This window comes from Pleurodeles waltl, chromosome 5 (assembly GCF_031143425.1).
Source record: "Pleurodeles waltl isolate 20211129_DDA chromosome 5, aPleWal1.hap1.20221129, whole genome shotgun sequence".
NCBI lineage: Eukaryota > Metazoa > Chordata > Amphibia > Caudata > Salamandridae > Pleurodeles > Pleurodeles waltl.
This window is the reverse complement of record NC_090444.1, coordinates 47,116,723-47,134,605: the sequence shown is the minus strand read 5'-3', so window position 1 is coordinate 47,134,605 and position 17,883 is coordinate 47,116,723.

Here is a 17,883-nt window from a genome sequence, read left to right as displayed (position 1 = left end):
TTCGAAATATCCAATGTTGTTTTGTATTTTTTACGCACTATATTATTCATAAGCGCTGCGCTATGTGAATTCTGTATTGCATATGTGCGTGTATGACTATTCAAATGTCGGTAATCCACCACTATCCTATAGGAATGGTCCGGTTTAGCAACCGGAAACAAGGGATTATTCATCGGCGAGACACAGGGCTCAATAACGCCCTGATACTCCAATTCAGAAAGAATTTTCCTAACCGATGCCCTAGCTTCAAATTTGATAGGATATTGCGGTTGTGGCTGAGGTTCGCCCTTTATCGGTATTACATGATAAGGTGATTGTCTGTCCCACCCCACATTATTTCTATACAAGGCAGGAGCCTGTGCTAGAGCCCATGATTTACTATAGGACTCCGCGAGTTCTCTCGGAACAAGTGGTGAGAAGGAAAGTGTAATAACCTCCTCCCCAACCGGACAGTCGCGAACAAAGTCAGGTGGCCAATCTTGTTCGGCCAACAGAACATCATATGATTTTACCACATGGTCCCAAAAAATGGCGTTTATAACACGGTCAATGTCCCCTTCCAATCGCAGAGTTACTTCATATTCTCTATCAGGATCAGAGACTCGCATATCCGCCGTCTCGACTTGTATGAAGTCATCAGTTGCTTTCACCTCCAGATGCTCTAGAAGACTCCGGCGAACTATTGTGACCTCTGCCGCGCTGTCTAACAGTGCTAACGCCCATGTCTTGTTCGTCAAGAGAACTCTCTTCTTGAGCGGCATGTCTAACTGAGACAGCTGCCACTTTCTTCTTTTTGAATTGCTGTTTCTGTTGCAGCGGTTTCTCTTCTTGTTTAATAGAAACCTCCGCTGAGCGTTGTGAATCCTGTCTCGGTTTCACGTACTCCGTCCTCCGCTCTGACCGCCCACCTCTCTCACTTCTCTTTTCCGAGGAGTCCTGAAAGGAACGAGATTGGCGTGTATCAGTATATTGATATCTATCAGGCGTCTTCAAAGTATCCCTATTCCTGAGATTATACTTATTCTGTGGGGTCTCCGGTTGCGGAGACTGCCCATCATCCTTCTTAGGTGTTTGCTGTTTCTTTTCCCAGCGCTTTTTCGAACCCTCAGGTTCTTGCTGTTTAGCATTATCTTTATTATTTTTTCCCTGTAACTGGGGTTTTTGTGGTCTAGCCCCTAGGCTATCACGACCAATACTAGATTATGTTTCCGCTATTATTCTCAGAAGCTCCCGCTCCTGTTGAAGCAGCGGAACATCCCGAAGACACATACGCACAGCTAGTGCTACTGCCTCTCCTTTGAGATTACTCAAAATAATAGAAGAAACTGTGGCAAAATTACCCAGCAGCTGCATGCCCAAATCCAAGGCAGGGGCAGCCTCATATTCTTCCTGTATCTGCTTAAGTACGTCCGGTAAATTAGCTAATGTCGGTGTACCGTGTGCCGTAGTGTAGAGCGCGGCAAACACCGTGCCCCAGGTATTACAAAGGTCCACCGGAGGAACCATCCCGTACGGCAAACATATCGTCAAAATTCTATGTTTATCCTGAGGTCCCGTATGGGGAAATACTGCTTCCAGCGTATTAATTTTTTGCGCCAGCCAAAACGGAGTCTCCTCTCGTTTAGCCGGTGCTTTACCCATAACTGAGTGTACAGTGGCCGGATTAAGACACGGAACCACCGCCTGTGGGTGCGCTGGAGCAGCACGCGCTGCATTCGTATTTAATGTCTGCATCACAAACTGAACTAATCGTCTATATGTAGCCGTTAATTCTGTATATAGACGACGAACTTCAACCACTGCCAATTGAGCAACCGCAGGATGTGGTGTATATGTGGCCAATAAAGGCCAGGTAGGACCATCATTACTCAGTGGACCTAACCGTACTTGTGCTATTGTGTGTGGGAGGGCGCCATCAAGCCAATTATGGTGTTCTTGATAAGATAGAGGTATTTCTAAATAAGCGTAAGCCCTGTATTGTCCAGGGGCATTCGCAACTGTGTATTCGTGAAAAGTATTTGTTCCCCCATCCACTGCTGGAAAAGTGACACAAGAATAAAAAAGTTCCGTTCTAAAGGCTGCATGGGCGTCCACCACAAAAGTGACTGGACCCCCCTGGACTGTCAGTCCATGTGTCAATAGATGTCCCGTGAGCGGATGTCGCATATTAATTGCGATGTTCACTACATTAGGATTCGCCATTTTATAAAAAACGGCTGCAGGTCAGAGAAGGCACACCAATATCGGGGTTTTTTCCTTTCAAAGTTCAAGCTTGAACAACCAACCACTAAGCAATAGGAAGCACCTATGCCGTGGCGGCGGAAACCCTCAGCCCCACGGACGTCTCCGCATACGGAACCGAGGTGTCAAAATATATATGAGACCGAGAGAGTCAGTCGGACCCAAACATTAGAGCCAGACCAAACGTTGGCGGCGCCATGTCGCGTGGGCTCTCATTATTCTAAATGAGACTACTGGATTTCTAGGTAGCAGGATCGATAACGGTGTGGGGGACTGAGTCTGACCCACGTGTAAGGAACGCTGTCACCCTAAATCCGGTTGTTGCTCCGGCTAACTAGCAGTGCCTCATTTCTCCCGCGGGGAAGAAATGATTGGGCAGCCGAGCGCATGACATCTTTGGAACTTCTCAGGGAAGTCGTGGTCACTCAGATCCAAACCAACTCTCTCATTCACAATATGGTCTCATATACAAATGACAAAGACAGTATAAGTTTTATATAATGTTTTAATAAAACGACTGTATTTTAGATATTAAGGCGTGAGCCGCAATAACCAGAACAATACAAAATAGTAGAATGGATATAGTAACCAGGAGAGTAAAACATAGAAATAAAGCTATCATAATTCCTAACCGTTTCTACTCTCCCTCTGCTTGTTCTATTTAGAGCACAGCATGTTAAGCTTTCAGCTTGCCTATTAGGATCACCGTGGGGATATCAGCCCTCATACCTGAGCAAAGACCTGTAATCTTGGTTCAGCATCTGCAACGAGGCAGTCAGCGTCAAGTTGTGGTTCCCTGGTCGGAATCTCCCTCCTGCGTGTACTGGGACAAGGAAGTAATTTTATAACTAACATGTCAGCGTGATCACAAAATGTCCCTACGCAGGTATGCCCAGTCTAAACTCTTACCACGTCTATCGGCAATGTACCAGACTGTATCCTTGACTGAAGCACAGAGTAAACATGTTATGGAGAATTCCAGTGCTGAAGTAGGCAAAACAGTGTGATATGAATAAAAAACAACACCGTAGAACTGGCTATTTGAAAAATAACAGTACGAAGCCTAATAAAAAACATGTAGAGCAAAGTGCACAGAGGCTCTAAGCTATTAGCAAATGAATAAAATATATTCAGGGCAAAATGCACAAAGGCCTAAAGCCTGAAGCTAAAGCGCAATGAATACGTAAAACTAACCACACTACAGCAGAAGGGTGCAATGGCCATGCCCGGGGGACCCTTGTCCCCTGTGCTGGCCATTGGGGTGGTGGGCATGACTCCTGCCTTTCCTAAGGCAGGAGTCATGTGGCATGGTAGGTTTAGCGCCATAAAATGACACTAACCTGGTTAAAGTCATTTCTTTTTATTCTAACCTGCCTAAAATAATTTTTTGGTGCAAAACCCCCTTCTTCCATACCACTAGCCTCACCCGACTAATGTCAATATTTGGCGCTAGCCTACCCTTTGCACCAGCTTGCACCATTCCATGAATATGGAGCCTGTCTGGTGCACAGATATGATGCAAGCCGATGCTAAGCATTTTGGTGCAAAACTGCGTTAGTGCAGTTTTGCACCAAAAAGTATAAATCAGGGTCTAATTCTCAAATACCAGTTCGGGGATTGCCTTCAGAGAAGTAGTCAAATCAGAATTAAAAGGAATTTCAGCACTGAACTACTGTGCAGGTTAAAGCTCCATATTGACGCACTTTTTGGAATCGTGTTCCAGTCTTTGCTGGTGCAATGACATTTTAAGGAATGTGAATCAAACTGTTCCCAAACTATCCATTTCTCCAATGGGCTTGTTTCAGTGCAAGCTACCCTGCTGACATTTGGTTTGAAGACATTGAGAAGACTAATGTCAGCTATTTGACTTGAATAGTTCACAAATGTCAAGTAGGAAGATTTCAGCAGCATTTATATTTTCCTTTGGATTACAAGTTTTCATTTGCTTAGCTAAAAGTGAATTTGCAAAGTCATCACTTGATTTAGTAGTTTCCTGCTGCTTGACTTGAGTCCATAAAGGTTTAATTTGAAGACTTTTAATAGAGTTATTCAGGAGCTGGTAATGTGAAATGGAAAAATAATTTTGAAAGCTCTGTTTTTTTCTTTGCCTAATGGAAATAATTCCACAGTATAACCTTTACTATGGAAATTATTTAAAAGTATGGCATGATTTGTTTGAAAGTAACTACAACCTGGAGCCAGTTTAAATTCATATATGTTTATTTTTTTAAATGCAAATCACTGAACTATATATTTGTTGGACTTATAAATCATAGTTTCATGACAAATGCTAAAGATAGCAGCAGGACAAAAATGTTAATGTACAATTTCAACAATGAGTTCATCCTTTACATTGTTCTAAGCAAATTATTTTTTGTTTTAAAACTGTTCTCGGAAATAATATATATGTGTTGGACAGTGCAGGCAGTCAAGAAAGTTCAAATAGCATAAGATGTTAGTGGCTTGCGTCTTTGTGTGTATAGTATTCACATCCTCTACAATTTCTGAAGTAATTGGTGTATTTATATTTCCTTGAGTAGCCAACACTTGTCCAGGGCTACAGTAAACAACTGGGAACTGTATCTCTTCCCATTCCCTTTTCTGTTCTTTACTAAAGTGTAGCAGTGGGTATAAGTCCCAAAGGGATGAGGAGTGAAATATTCTACAGTCATCCATGACTCCCTGCTGTGGAGCTCAGGTATTTGTTTGAATTTGTGTCTGGTGTAGGGTGGCAATAGAGTAATGGAGTATCATGGAGTAGAGTGGCATAGATTGGAATAGCATAGAGTTGAGAGGCATACAGTGGAGTGGCATAAAGTTGAATGGCGTAGAGTGGAGTGGCATAGAGTAGTGTGGGATAGAGTGGAAAGATGTAGAGTGGAATAACGTACAGTGGAGTGGCGTAATGTGGAGTTTGGTAGAATTCAGTGGTATAAAGTTGAATGGCTTACAGCAGTGTGGCTTAAAATGAAGTGATGTAGAATACAACAGTGTATAGTGAAGTGACATATAGTGGAGTGTTCTGCTTGCCTACATATCTCCTATCGGAGCTTACAGAACCTCTCTGGAATGCACTTCTGAGTTCAAAGAAGACCTTTAATGTTGTTAATTCTCCCTCACCCACAAGTTCTTGAGAGACAAAATTAGTAGATTTCAAGCACACGTTTAAAAGAGTAGTCGCAGCAATTAAAGCAAAATATATCATAGTACTTCTCGGTTGCAATGTACACAGCAAATATAGGTAATTACATTTATATCATAACTTCAAAGCAAAGCATAAAAGTCAAAATTCATCACCGTATGGGAAAGTAGGGCCTATATTCAGCTTCATCTTTCTGGGGTCTGCAAGTTGATGACTCCGGTCAACTGCGAGAAAGAGATTATCTACCCAAACGGGAGACTGGCAACTGACGTCTAGCTCCAGCCTGAAGTCAAGCAGATTCGAATCCAACTCACTGTAGCCCAGAGTCATCCTTAAAAGCAAACTCAGTGTGAGATCTGAACGACCTTGGAGAATGGCCAGTTCTCTTGAGCCATTCCGCTCTCAGAATGGATTGCGAGGTAAACACAAAATCTACGTGCTCTTATCAGCTAAAGTCTGGTGTGAAGAAAACAGCTTGGTCCATCTTGTGGAAAAACACAGCTTGGAAAAAACACAGACATCTCTGCAATGTCTCAACTGCAATGTCTAACCCTACGTTAAAGCCAATAGGCAGCTAACCTAAATATCAAATGTAATGTCTAATTTCATGTCAAAGCCAATAGGCAGCTAACCTAAATATCAAATGTAATGTCTAATATCATGTCAAAGCCAATAGGCAGCTAAACTGAATACAGAATGTATCATGTCAAAGCCAATAGGCAGCTGAACTAAATAAAAAATGTAATGGCTAATGCCATGTCAAAGCTAATAGGTGGCTAAACTGAATACAGAAAGTAATGACTAATGCCATGTCAAAGCCAATAGGCAGCTAAACTGAACAAAACATATAGGCCCTCATTCTGACCCTGGCGGTCAAAGACCGCCAGGGCGGAGGACCGCGGGAGCACCGCCGACAGGCCGGCGGTGCTCCAATGGGGATTCCGACCGCGGCCAGCCCAGCGGGAAAGTCAGAATTACCGCCGCGGTCTTTCGACCACGGAACGGTAACCTGATGGCGGGACTTTGGCGGGCGGCCTCCGCCGCCCGCCAAGGTCAGAATGAGGGCCATAATGTGCTACTGGTGAACATTGAGCAACTAATATGCGCAGTGGTGAAACACAAAGTCATTGGTCAAACACAATTAATAGCATCACATGGAGTTGAGTAGAGCGGCATGACTTAAAGTGGAGTGACGTAGAGTGGAACAGTGCACTGTGGAGTGGAGTGAGTGGAGTGGCTTACAGTGGAATGGCATTGACAGCACTTTTGTAGAGTGGAATGGCATATAGCAGAACAGGGTACAGTGGAGTGCTGTACAATGGATAGGCATAGAATGGAGTGGCATAGAGTGAAATAGCATAGACTGGATAGGTGTAGAGTGGGGTGCCATGGAGTTTAATTGTGTAGAATTGAGTGGCATACAGCAGACTAGTGTATAGTAGAGTGGTGTACAGTCGAGTGGGAGAGAGTGGAATACCATAGATTGGAGTGGCATGGAGGGGAGTCAGGTAGAGTAAAACAGCATACAGTGAGGAGTTCACGGTTATGTAGAGTTAAGTGGCACAAAGTGAAATAATAACAAGTGGAGTGGAATAGACCAGAGTGGTATAGAGTTGAGTGGTATGGAGTGGAGTAATATAGAGTAGAATAGAGCAGAGTGGAATAGTGTGGTGACATACAGTTGTGTAGAATTAAATGATGCACAGTGGAATAACATAGAGTTGAGTGGCATACAATGGAGTTGAGTTGAGTGCAGTGGTGTACAGTAGAGTGGTGTAGAGTGAAGTGGCATAGAATTAAACAGAAGAGTAGAGTGACGAAGAATGGACTGGCCTAAAGCAGAGCGTTATAGAGTATAATGGCACAGAGTGGAGTGGAATATAGTGGTGTAGAGTCAAGTTTCATACAATGATATAGTGTGAAGTAGAGTGGCGTACAGTGGAGTGGCATACAGTTGAGTGGCATGGAGTGGAGTGGTATATACTGGAGCAGCATTGAGTGCATTGCCATACAGCAGAGTGGTGTACAGTGGTGTAAGGTTGAGTGGTGTGGAATGGAGTAACGAACAGTGAAGTAGTATAGAGTGGAGTTGGGTAGCGTGGATTGGAAGAGAGTTGACTGTGATACAGTGCAGTGGTGTAGACTGGAGTGGTGTATAGTGGAATAGCATAGAGTGGAGTGGTATAGAGTGGAGTGTCATAGAGTAGAGTGGTATAGAGTAAAGTGGCATGGGGAGGAAAAACATACAGTGCTGTGGCATAATGTAGAGTGGCATATACAAGAATAGTGTAGAGTGGATTGGCATTGAGTAGTGTAGAGTGAAGTGGTACAGAGTAGAGTGGCCAAGAGGTGAATGGAGTAGAGTAGAATGGAGCAGTGTACCTTGGAGTAAAGTAGAGTAGAATAGTATAGAGTGTATTGGCACAAAGGCAAGTGGCTTACAGTGAAATAGCATAGAGTTGAGTGGCATAGAGTGGTTTACAGTTGAGGTGTGTAGAGTGGAATAGCGTACATTAGTGTGTGCAGAGTGCCATAGTCCAGTGGCGTAGTCTGGAATAGCATTGAGTGGAGTGGCATTAAGTGCAGTGAAGTGGGGTGCCATAAAGTAGAGTGGTACAGATTGGAGTGGTGTGGAGTGGAAGAGCATAGAATAAAATGGGGTAGAGCGGAGTAACATAGAGTTGAGTGGTATAGAGTTGCAATACGTATAATTGAGTAGCATAGTGTTGCAGCATACCGTGGAATAGCATAGAGTGGAATGGCATAGAGTGGAGTGGTGTAGAGTGGAGTGACACAGAGTAGAGTGGTGTAGAGTAGGGTAGCATAGACTAAAGTGGCATAGAGTAGAATAGCAAAGACTGGCGTGGTGTAGAGTGGAAAAGCATACATTGGAATGGTGTAGAGTAGAGTGGCATAGAGTAAACCGGTATACAGTTGAGTGATGTAGAGTGGAGTGGCATAGAGTGGAATGTTATAGAACGGAGTAGAATAGAGAGGAGTGATATAGAGTTGAGTGGTGAAGAGTGGAATAGCATAGAGTGGAGTGGGAGTGGCATAGAGTAATAGCATAAAGTGGAGAGTGGAGCGGCATACAGTATTTTTGGCATTCAGTACAGTGGAGTGGCATTGAGTGGAATAGCATAGAGTATAATGGCATACCGTTGCAAAGAGTTGAGTAATGTAAAGTGAAATAACATAGGCCTACATTATGACATTGGTGGTGAGTACTGCCTACCGCTACGGCGACGGCCGACAAAAGACCATCGCAGCGGCTAACATCCGTCCGCCAAATAATGACCACAGCTGGATTTCTGCCACAAGAAGGGTGGAAATCCGATAATGGCCATGCTGGTGGATGCCGTTAAGGTGGCGCTGCTACCACCAGCAGCGCCACGCCAGTAGACCGCCTCCAGCCGTATTGAAAAATAATACTGCCTGGAGGTGTTCTGCAGGCGGGCGCTGCTGGCGGTAACAGCGCCCCGTCCTGTCCTCTGCCAGAAGACCCCCTGGATCTAGGTAAGTTGGGTTTCCGACAGGGGAGGATGGTGGGGGTCAGTTGTGTGTGTGTGGGGGGGTGTCTGCATGATTGTGTGAGTGTGTGCGTGAATGTGAATGTATGTGTAGTGTTGTTTGCGTGTAAGTATGGATATGTGAATTTGTGTCTGCATGTCAGTGTGAATGTGGTGCTGATCTGTGCATGAATGAATGGATGCATGCGTCTTTGAATGCATGTAGGCCTGTGTGAGAGGGTGTGTGTATGCATGGTGGTGTCTGTATGTGTGTGTGTAGGGGGGTGGGAGATTGGAAGGAGGGAGCGTGGATGGAGGCAGAATGGGGGGCTGAGGGGCATTTGGGGAGTTGTTGGGGGCCTCCTATCAGTGACAGAGAAGGAATTCCCTGTCTTCCGAGTAATTAACTAAACTTTGTCAATTGTCGAATTTTGCAATACATTCATGTCTTTAAATTTTGCTGAACCTAGGCGGGTTATCTGCTGGACAGTGTCATTAAGAAAAATAGTCTGTAATGGAATCAGTCATGTTTTAAATAAGGTACTCGTGCCCTGTACTTGCCAGTCTTTTGTTCTCCAAACTGATTTTAAATCAATTGTTTCCTTCCAATATCCTTAGCCCTTGATGGCTAATTGATAGTTGGGAAATGAATGCATTTGAAATTATTCATTTAATTCTACACTATCAGGTCCCAAAGGTTGGTTATTGTGCCCAGTGGACACAATTGGTTGTCATGCACATATTATAAACTCTACAGAGGGTTTTAAAGAAAGCTAACTGGACCCTTGTTGCATCAGGACAGGCCTTCAGGGATTGTTACTACATACAGCATGGGCAAGTTATGTTGGCAATGGTTGCAACATTCCACTTTGACAGCTGTAAAAGAACACCTCTCTCCTCACTGAGGACATGGATTGGTAACTATTCTTGTTAGTTCCTAGATCACCATACTCCAAAAGATTCTTGTATGCAATAAACAATGAAATATAGAAGCTTTCTCAAATGGAACCTGCTGCTCTTTTGAGGCAAATAGATTAGACAAACTTAGAGTAAGCATTAGCTTTTGACGATGAGATGAAAATATGGTCGCCTTTACTCATTTAACAACATATTGTCATCTGCGATTGTGCCATTTTTACAACATGGACAAAGTCAGCTTAGATCTATAATGCAGCTAAGTTAGACATTACAGGTTCTGAAATCGAACTGAAAGCCTTGGAAGCTCATACTCAAAAGACTTATTCTTGCCCTTCAATCTCACATGCAAACAAGGATGCACCATACACAATGCGTAATATAGAAAATTTAGAAAAGTTGCCTTTTAAAGTGACTGAACCACCATCAGCAGTATGGTGAGTACATGGAGTATTCTCCCTGCCACGATCCACGTTTCAATTCACTTTGTGTTCGAAACATTTTCTGGTCGGTAGGTTTGAAGCTTTGGGGAGGAGTTTTATACATGCGGTGTGGGGTCTGCCTTTAGATTATAAATATATAAGCTGGTAAAAGGATGTATTTCTCAGTGGTAGTAATTGATAAACTTCTATACGCCACTCAATAATTTGTAAACAGGTGACATTGCATGGCGTTTGTAACGTGTCAATGGCCAAGTTTGCTTATCCTTGAATAAAGTTCTTGTCCCCTTGGCTTGCCGAATATTTCAGTTACTTTTGAATAGAAGTTTCTTAATGTTGAGCGATCAAGATTGCTGTGGGATGAGAGGAGGGATTTCTGTTTCTCAATATAGGGACCTGCTGTGGTAATGTGTTATTTTCCCCCATGCATGAGAATACTGTAGCAAGTTTGTAGTCTTCCAGTCCTACCCTTAATGTTAACTCTGACAATCTGAGCTGACTAAAAGCGCTTTTGTTTAAAAAACACGTGGCGCTTACTTCTGCCTGTCAAAAATTAAATTGCACCTGGCGATGTCATCTGCTGACCACTGGAATACAGTTGCTTTTAAATACCCAGGGGCATATTTACAAGAACCTTGCACTGCCACTGCATTATTTTTATACGCAGCAGCGGCGCATCCACTACTCCGTATTTACAAAGTGACGCACTAGGCATAATGTGTAACTTTTCTCTGCCCTGCATTATTTTTTACCCGCTGTGTCAGGTAACATTAATCATTTGCAAGGTAGGTGTTCCTTCTTAAAATCTGAATCAGAACTGACACACCTTTATCAAGTTTATGGGAAAGTGACGCATCTTTATCAAGTTTATGGGAAAGTGACACAAATGATACGCAGAGTCCAACATGCATCAAAATTCCTGCGCATCGCCAACCCAGGCATAAAAATTACACAATGGCACTGGTACATAAACAGAACATACCTAAAACACTCTGGCAAGCTCAACTACACCATGGAGCTATTCCTCCTGCATCTAGGATTACTGAAAAGACCACCACCACCAACACAACGGAGGCAGTGCAGGAGAATGGAGTATAATTACCATCAGAGGGCTATCCTCATTGGCCTCAGGGAGGAGGAGGTCATCACCTATTACAGGCTCAGGAGGGATTCTATTGCCCAGCTCCTGCACTAGGTTGCATCAAGACTGCAGAGAACACCCTAAAGGTACACCAACAGGCGAAGCTCAAAGCAGTACTATACATGTGGACGTCTGGCTCATTCCAAACCCCCACACAGAGTCAGAGTCACTGCCAGAGTGGTGAGAATATCACAGCCATCATTTTCGGCATTCCTCCTCTCCATCCTTGATGCCATCAGAAGCCTTACACCCCAGAATCTCATGTTCCCCAACACACAGCAGAAACAACTTGAAAATAAGCAGGGGTTTTATGCCATTGCTGGATTTCCACGTTTTGGGGGCAATGGACTGCACTCATGTGCCTCATTCTTGCACCATACCACATGGCACATGTGCAATACGTACCTCACTGTCACACATGCTAATACCTGTTAAGCCACTGTGGGCCTCATGTACAAGAGGCCTGCTCTGCTGGGATGTCTATTACCATGAGTTCTTGCCAAGGCTTGTTGGCGCACTCCAGTGATGCAAAACAAACTGCAATCATCCATCTAGCGTGGGACATCATCTGCACCAACCAGGAACTCGCATCCGTCTTTTTGGATGCAGTACTGATGGTGGTCCCATTCTTGCACCTTCATCCGTGTTAGCAGGGGCTCCTGTTCTCCCTGGACTCTTCTGTGCTTCTGGGACTGTTAGGAAAGTTGTTTTGATTTACTCCTGCTTTCCTGGGCTCTGGGCGGGTTCTATTACTTACCTTTGGTGTTTTTTAATACTCCCAGCGCCCCTCTACACACTTAACTTGCCTAGGTTGGAAACCAACATTCGCATTCCAGTTTCCTAGTATATGGTTTGTGTTCCCCCTGACCTTTTTTTAACTATTGGGATTTTCAGTAATTGCACTGTTTTCTGACTGTTTTCCTGTCTATTTCTTTAAAGTAGTGTATATAATTTGTGTATTACTTACCTCATAAGGGGGTATAGTCTCCAGAGTATTTTTGGTATTTGTGTCGCCTAAATGAAGTCCCTTTATTTTGGTAACACTGGGGGGCATATTTATACTCTGTTTGCGCCGAATTTTGCGTCGTTTTTTTCGACGCAAATTAGACGTAAAACTAACTCCATATTTATACTTTGGCGTTAGACGCGTCTAGCGCCAAAGTTCATGGAGTTAGCGTCATTTTTTGGCGTGAACACCTCCCTTGCGTTAATGATATGCAAGGGAGGCGTTCCCGTCTTAAAAAATGACTCCGAGGCATGTGCGTGGTATTTATACTCCCGGGCAAAAATGACGCCCGGGAGTGGGCGGGGCAAAAAACCCCGCATTTGCGCCTCTTTTTAACGCCTGGGTCAGGGCAGGCGTTAAGGGACCTGTGGGCTCAGAAGGAGCCCAGAGGTGCCCTCCCCTGCCCCCAGGGACACCCCCTGCCACCCTTGCCCACCCCAGGAGGACACCCAAGGATGGAGGGACCCATCCCAGGGAAGTAGAGGTAAGTTGGGGTAAGTATTTTTTTTTATTTTTTTGTGGCATAGGGGGGCCTGATTTGTGCCCCCCTACATGCCACTATGCCCAATGACCATGCCCAGGGGACATAAGTCCCCTGGGCATGGCCATTGGGCAAGGGGGCATGACTCCTGTCTTTGCTAAGACAGGAGTCATGTTGATGGGGGATGGGCGTCGAAAAAAAATGGCGCAAATCTGGTTAAGACAATTTTTTTATCCTCGACCTGACTTGCACCATTTCTGGACGCCCATACTCCATTTTCCCCCTACGCCGGCGCTGCCTGGTGTACGTGGTTTTTTTTCACGCACACCAGGTAGCGCCGGCGGCTAACGCCGGCTAACGTCATTGGATAAATACGGCGCCCGCATGGCGCTTCAGAATGGCGTTAGCCGGCGCTAATTTTTTTGACGCAAAACTGCGTTAGCGCAGTTTTGCGTCAAAAAGTATAAATATGGCCCTGAGTATTTTCTTTTATGTGTGTAAGTACTGTGTTACTGTAGTGATATTGCATGTCTCCTAGTTAGACATTGGCTGCACATCCACACTACCACTAGAGAGCCTGGCTTCTAGACACTGACCACATTTCACTAATAAGGGAAAACTGGACCCGGTGTGAGGTGTAAGTACCACAGCTACCCACCACAAACCAGGCCAGTCTCCTACAAACATTAAGAGATATTTCCTCCATGGTAGTGAGAGGGGACAGGGAACTACTCAGGAATCCTCTTGCCCTACTTTGTAGGATCAGCCACATAATGCAATTTGACTTGATTAATGGAGGCAAAGCATTTGAATGTACAACTAGCAAGTGTGGGTACAATTAGAGTTCTTGCACTATGAGTTTCATGGACTGGCACCAGTGTACAGTATGATGGACCAAATTCTTTTTTCACCACAGTCTTTTCTGAAACTAGATCCCCAACTTTAGGAATAAAGCCTGTGGATGCTAGTGTAGCCCTCATTCCCAAAGTGGCAGAATGCGTAGTAGAATGCTCATCTCGGAAGACAGTAAGACAAACAGAGCTTCATATGGGGTATGACCACCCAAAGATCTTTTAGGCAGATTGTTTAATGCCCTCTGTATCCCATACAGGTGATGGATCTAATTATGGTGTGAACCTAATACTGTAGCTGTTAAGTCTCATTTTTTTCTCTTGACTATCGAATGTCCCTCTGGATGATCAGGAGAATGAAAATGCACAGCCACACCCATAGTTTCCATGGTATCCCTTTATGCTTTGGAGGCAAAAGCAGGGCCCAGGTACGAGTGGAATAAACCTATTATATATGTCTAGATAAACTCTTTCAAACCTTTAACCACACTGCGAGTGTCAGTCAGTCGTGTGGCCACACCTAAAGAAATCTGGAGTAGAATGTACTGGTGTGCAAAATATAAATTTAAGGCCCCACAATGGTCCAGGTACCCACACTGCATAGGCTTGTTTGGAACTAAGGCCCAAATTTAGGAAAAGTGACACTGCATCCAATGCAGTGACAATTTTCTTGCACCCCTTAGTGCCCCCTACTGCCACCATGTGTGCGCTGTATTTAATATATATGGTGCACCATGGCACAGGGTAGGGGCAATAGCGTCAAAATATTTGACGCTATTGATGTACTCTGTAGGATTAGAGCCAAAATGTTGCTGTTAATCCTGCAGAGTACATAGGGGCCCATGGAAAACAATGGTATGCCCCTGGCCATTTTTGCAGTCTGCCTAACAAGGGAATGCAGACATAATGTGGTGCAAAGGGTTACAAAGTGACGCAATGCATGCATCACGCCACTTTGTAAATATAATAAATGACGCTTATGTGGTGCAATGAGGTGCTAGGCTGTCTTAACTCTGGGCCTAAGAAGGGTGTCTGTGGTGGGTGCTAAATTGTGAAACCTTTAATTTGTCTACAACATGTAATCTAAAACACATTTATGGTCCAATGTACATATTACATGAGCCCGTAGAAGTTTGTCTTTCAGTTCTGCCACCTTTTCCCCATACCGAATACACTTTATGCTTGATGGTGTTTCCTTTAGCGTCTCTGAATCCATTGATTCGATATTGCTAATTTCAATTGAAATACCAGAAGCAATAGTGGCCCCTGGGGAAATGTTTGCGAGTACCCATGCTATAACTGTTGAGAATTTGAGGTCCCTATGTTCCAGATCCAAAATCAATGCTTTAAGTTCAGCTACTGTGCAGTGCAATCCCAAAGTGACTGCATAAATAGCTGTTGAGGGTGGATTTCTCCATCCCTCATAACTCCATAAACACCTGCACAAGCCACAGAGTATTGATGTTTGGTACCTACACCAGGTTGAGCTGAACCATCATGTAAATAATGTATTTATACTGATCAGGAGCCATAATGTCCATAGGCATGGACTACTCCAGTTTGTACCGTAGAAACTCTTGAGTTTGGAATTTTGGGTCAAGTACGTAGCCTACATCAGTGGCAGGTAAGGAAGTGGCCCACTGTATCCATCTTTGGCATTTGGAGCGCTAGCCTTTGTGACAGCCTCTAAAGATGGAACTGGGGTTACGACAATGATGTGCTTTCCCTGAGCCAGTGGTCTTTCTTCAATGACAGCCATCTGACCTGCAGTCAGTATTTTTCAGTGGATGCAAAGCACACTTCTGCATTAAAATATAAATGTGATTTATATTCAATTGGTACTGTGTCACCTTCATTGAGTGTGACATAGGTAAAGCCAGTGGCACCCGGAATTATCAGGATGACCACATTCATTTTGTCTTTATGGGTGCTTAGGTGTTTTGCATAAAGCATGTCAGTCTATAGTTATCTAAGTATTTCTGTGTGTTCTCATGTCCTATACTTGTTTGAACAATCTGAACAAATTAAATCATAAAGTGGTTTTATGCGTTGTGCATTAAAGGGTGTGTAAGTTCTGCCAAGATTGAAAATGATGGTATTTGGTGGTTGCAATTGTGCACACTTATCAAGAAAGTATGGTGCCAGGCTCTTCCCCTCATTCAAAAGTTTGTATTCCAAAAAACAGGACCCTGAGAAATGCAATTTGTGTTATCTTAAAAGTTAATCTGTAACCATGTTCAGCAAATCCCAAAACAATGTAATCCACTCTTGTTAAACGTGTGTTTAAATCATCATCCATCAGGTATATTCCTTAGAAATAGAACAATGCTTCTGGATCAATATCATGCAATAATGATGACACATGGGCAGAGACCAGCCCTGGACTGGTCCAATACACTTGGGGAAGTCAGTAAAATTGGCGCTGAGAGCTGAGTGTGGAAAAAAAAGGCTAGATCCCTGCTTTCAGGCATTATAATTTGGCAGAAACAAATGTTTGAAATATTCAAGTTTGTTGTGTATCTTTGTGGACAATATTGTTCATTAGTGCTGTCCTGTGTGAATTTTGTTTTGCAGTGGTGCGCGTATGACTTTGTAAATCTAAGACTTCTATAGGAATGATCCAGCTTAGTTACTGGTAACAAATGGCTGTTCATTGGAGATACACAGGATTCAGTAACTCCCTGGTATTCAAACTGTTAGAGAATCTCCCTCACAGAAGGTTTTGCTTCATGTTTTATGGTGTAATGTGGTTGCAAGCGTGTGCTGGAACTTGTAGGTATTGCATGGTTGGGAGAGTCCCTACCCCAGCCTAAATGGTTGCTGTATAGTGCTGTCGCTTGTGCAAGAGCCGAGTCTGCAGTGTATGCTTGCTTTACTTGCTCTCGAACAAGGAGCTAAAAAGACAGTAAACTCACATCTTCTCCTTGTGGGAGGGTTCTAATAAACTATGGTGGCCAACCTTTTTCAGCCAAGGGAATATTATAGTTTAGTGTTAATCTCTGCGAGAAAATTCCTTTAATTGTGTGCATTATGTCTTCCTCAAATTTTATATTACATTTATAGGCTCTGCTGCCTTGTTAACAAAAAATTACGCATTGCTGCTGCAATGCAGCGGTGTATCAAAAATGTTCAAAAATTGTAATGCCTCAGTATGACAGATCCTAATGCAATGATTGCATTTAATTCACAAAATAGTGCACCATGTTGTTATGATCTTGTCTGTGTCCAAAAAAATGATGCTAGCTTGTGTGCCAAGTCAGAATAAAAAATTATGCTACTGCTGCAAAAGTGACGCTAGGCTGAATTGTGCCACGCAATTTGATGTAAGCTGTTCTTGCATCAATTTTGAGTGCTAACAGCATCACAAAACAGTCAAATAACTCTGCATTTGAAAAAGAAACAACAGGATATACTCCAGAAGCAAACATGGAAAACCCAGTACACTAGAGACCCCAGGACAACCCCAACATCCCCAGTATCAGCCAGGATGTCCAGACAGACTCCCAAGAGAAGGGGAAGAGGAAGAAGGAGTGCAAGTTTGGTGAGGAGGAGATCAACTAGGCTACCAAGCACCAACACCAGCTATTCGCCACTTCAAGATTGCTATTAGGGAGGAAAGAGGCCATATGGCAGACCATTGTGGATAAGGTCAGCAGTATGGCAGACGTCAAGAGGACAGTGGCCAACTGTAAAAAGTGCTGGCACGATTGCATGCTCAGAACAAAGGACAAACTGGCCAGCAACCACAAGGCAGCATTGCAGCCTGACGGTGGAAGTCCAGAGAAATTGTGTGTCTATATTATGAAATTCTGTCCAGGTATCTTGCATCTAAATCTAGCAATTCTTTGTTTTTGTGACGATAATGGGGAATACCATATGGATCTGGAATTACCAGGTCTAAATCCAGTTCCTGTTTTAGAGACACGTTTGTTCCTATTTACTACCTGCACTGTACAGGTGTAAAATGAGAGGTAGGGTAAAGTACGGGTGGGCAGGAGTCATTTAAAACATAGCAGGCAAGGTTGTGGGTTTCAGTGATAAGCATTGTATGCTCTCTATGCCTTAGGAGGGGTCAAGCAGGGAGTGAGGGCTGGGGCCGGGCTGTGCTTGCATCACAATCCACACATGTTTTTTCCTCTCAGTTTTTCCAACCACTA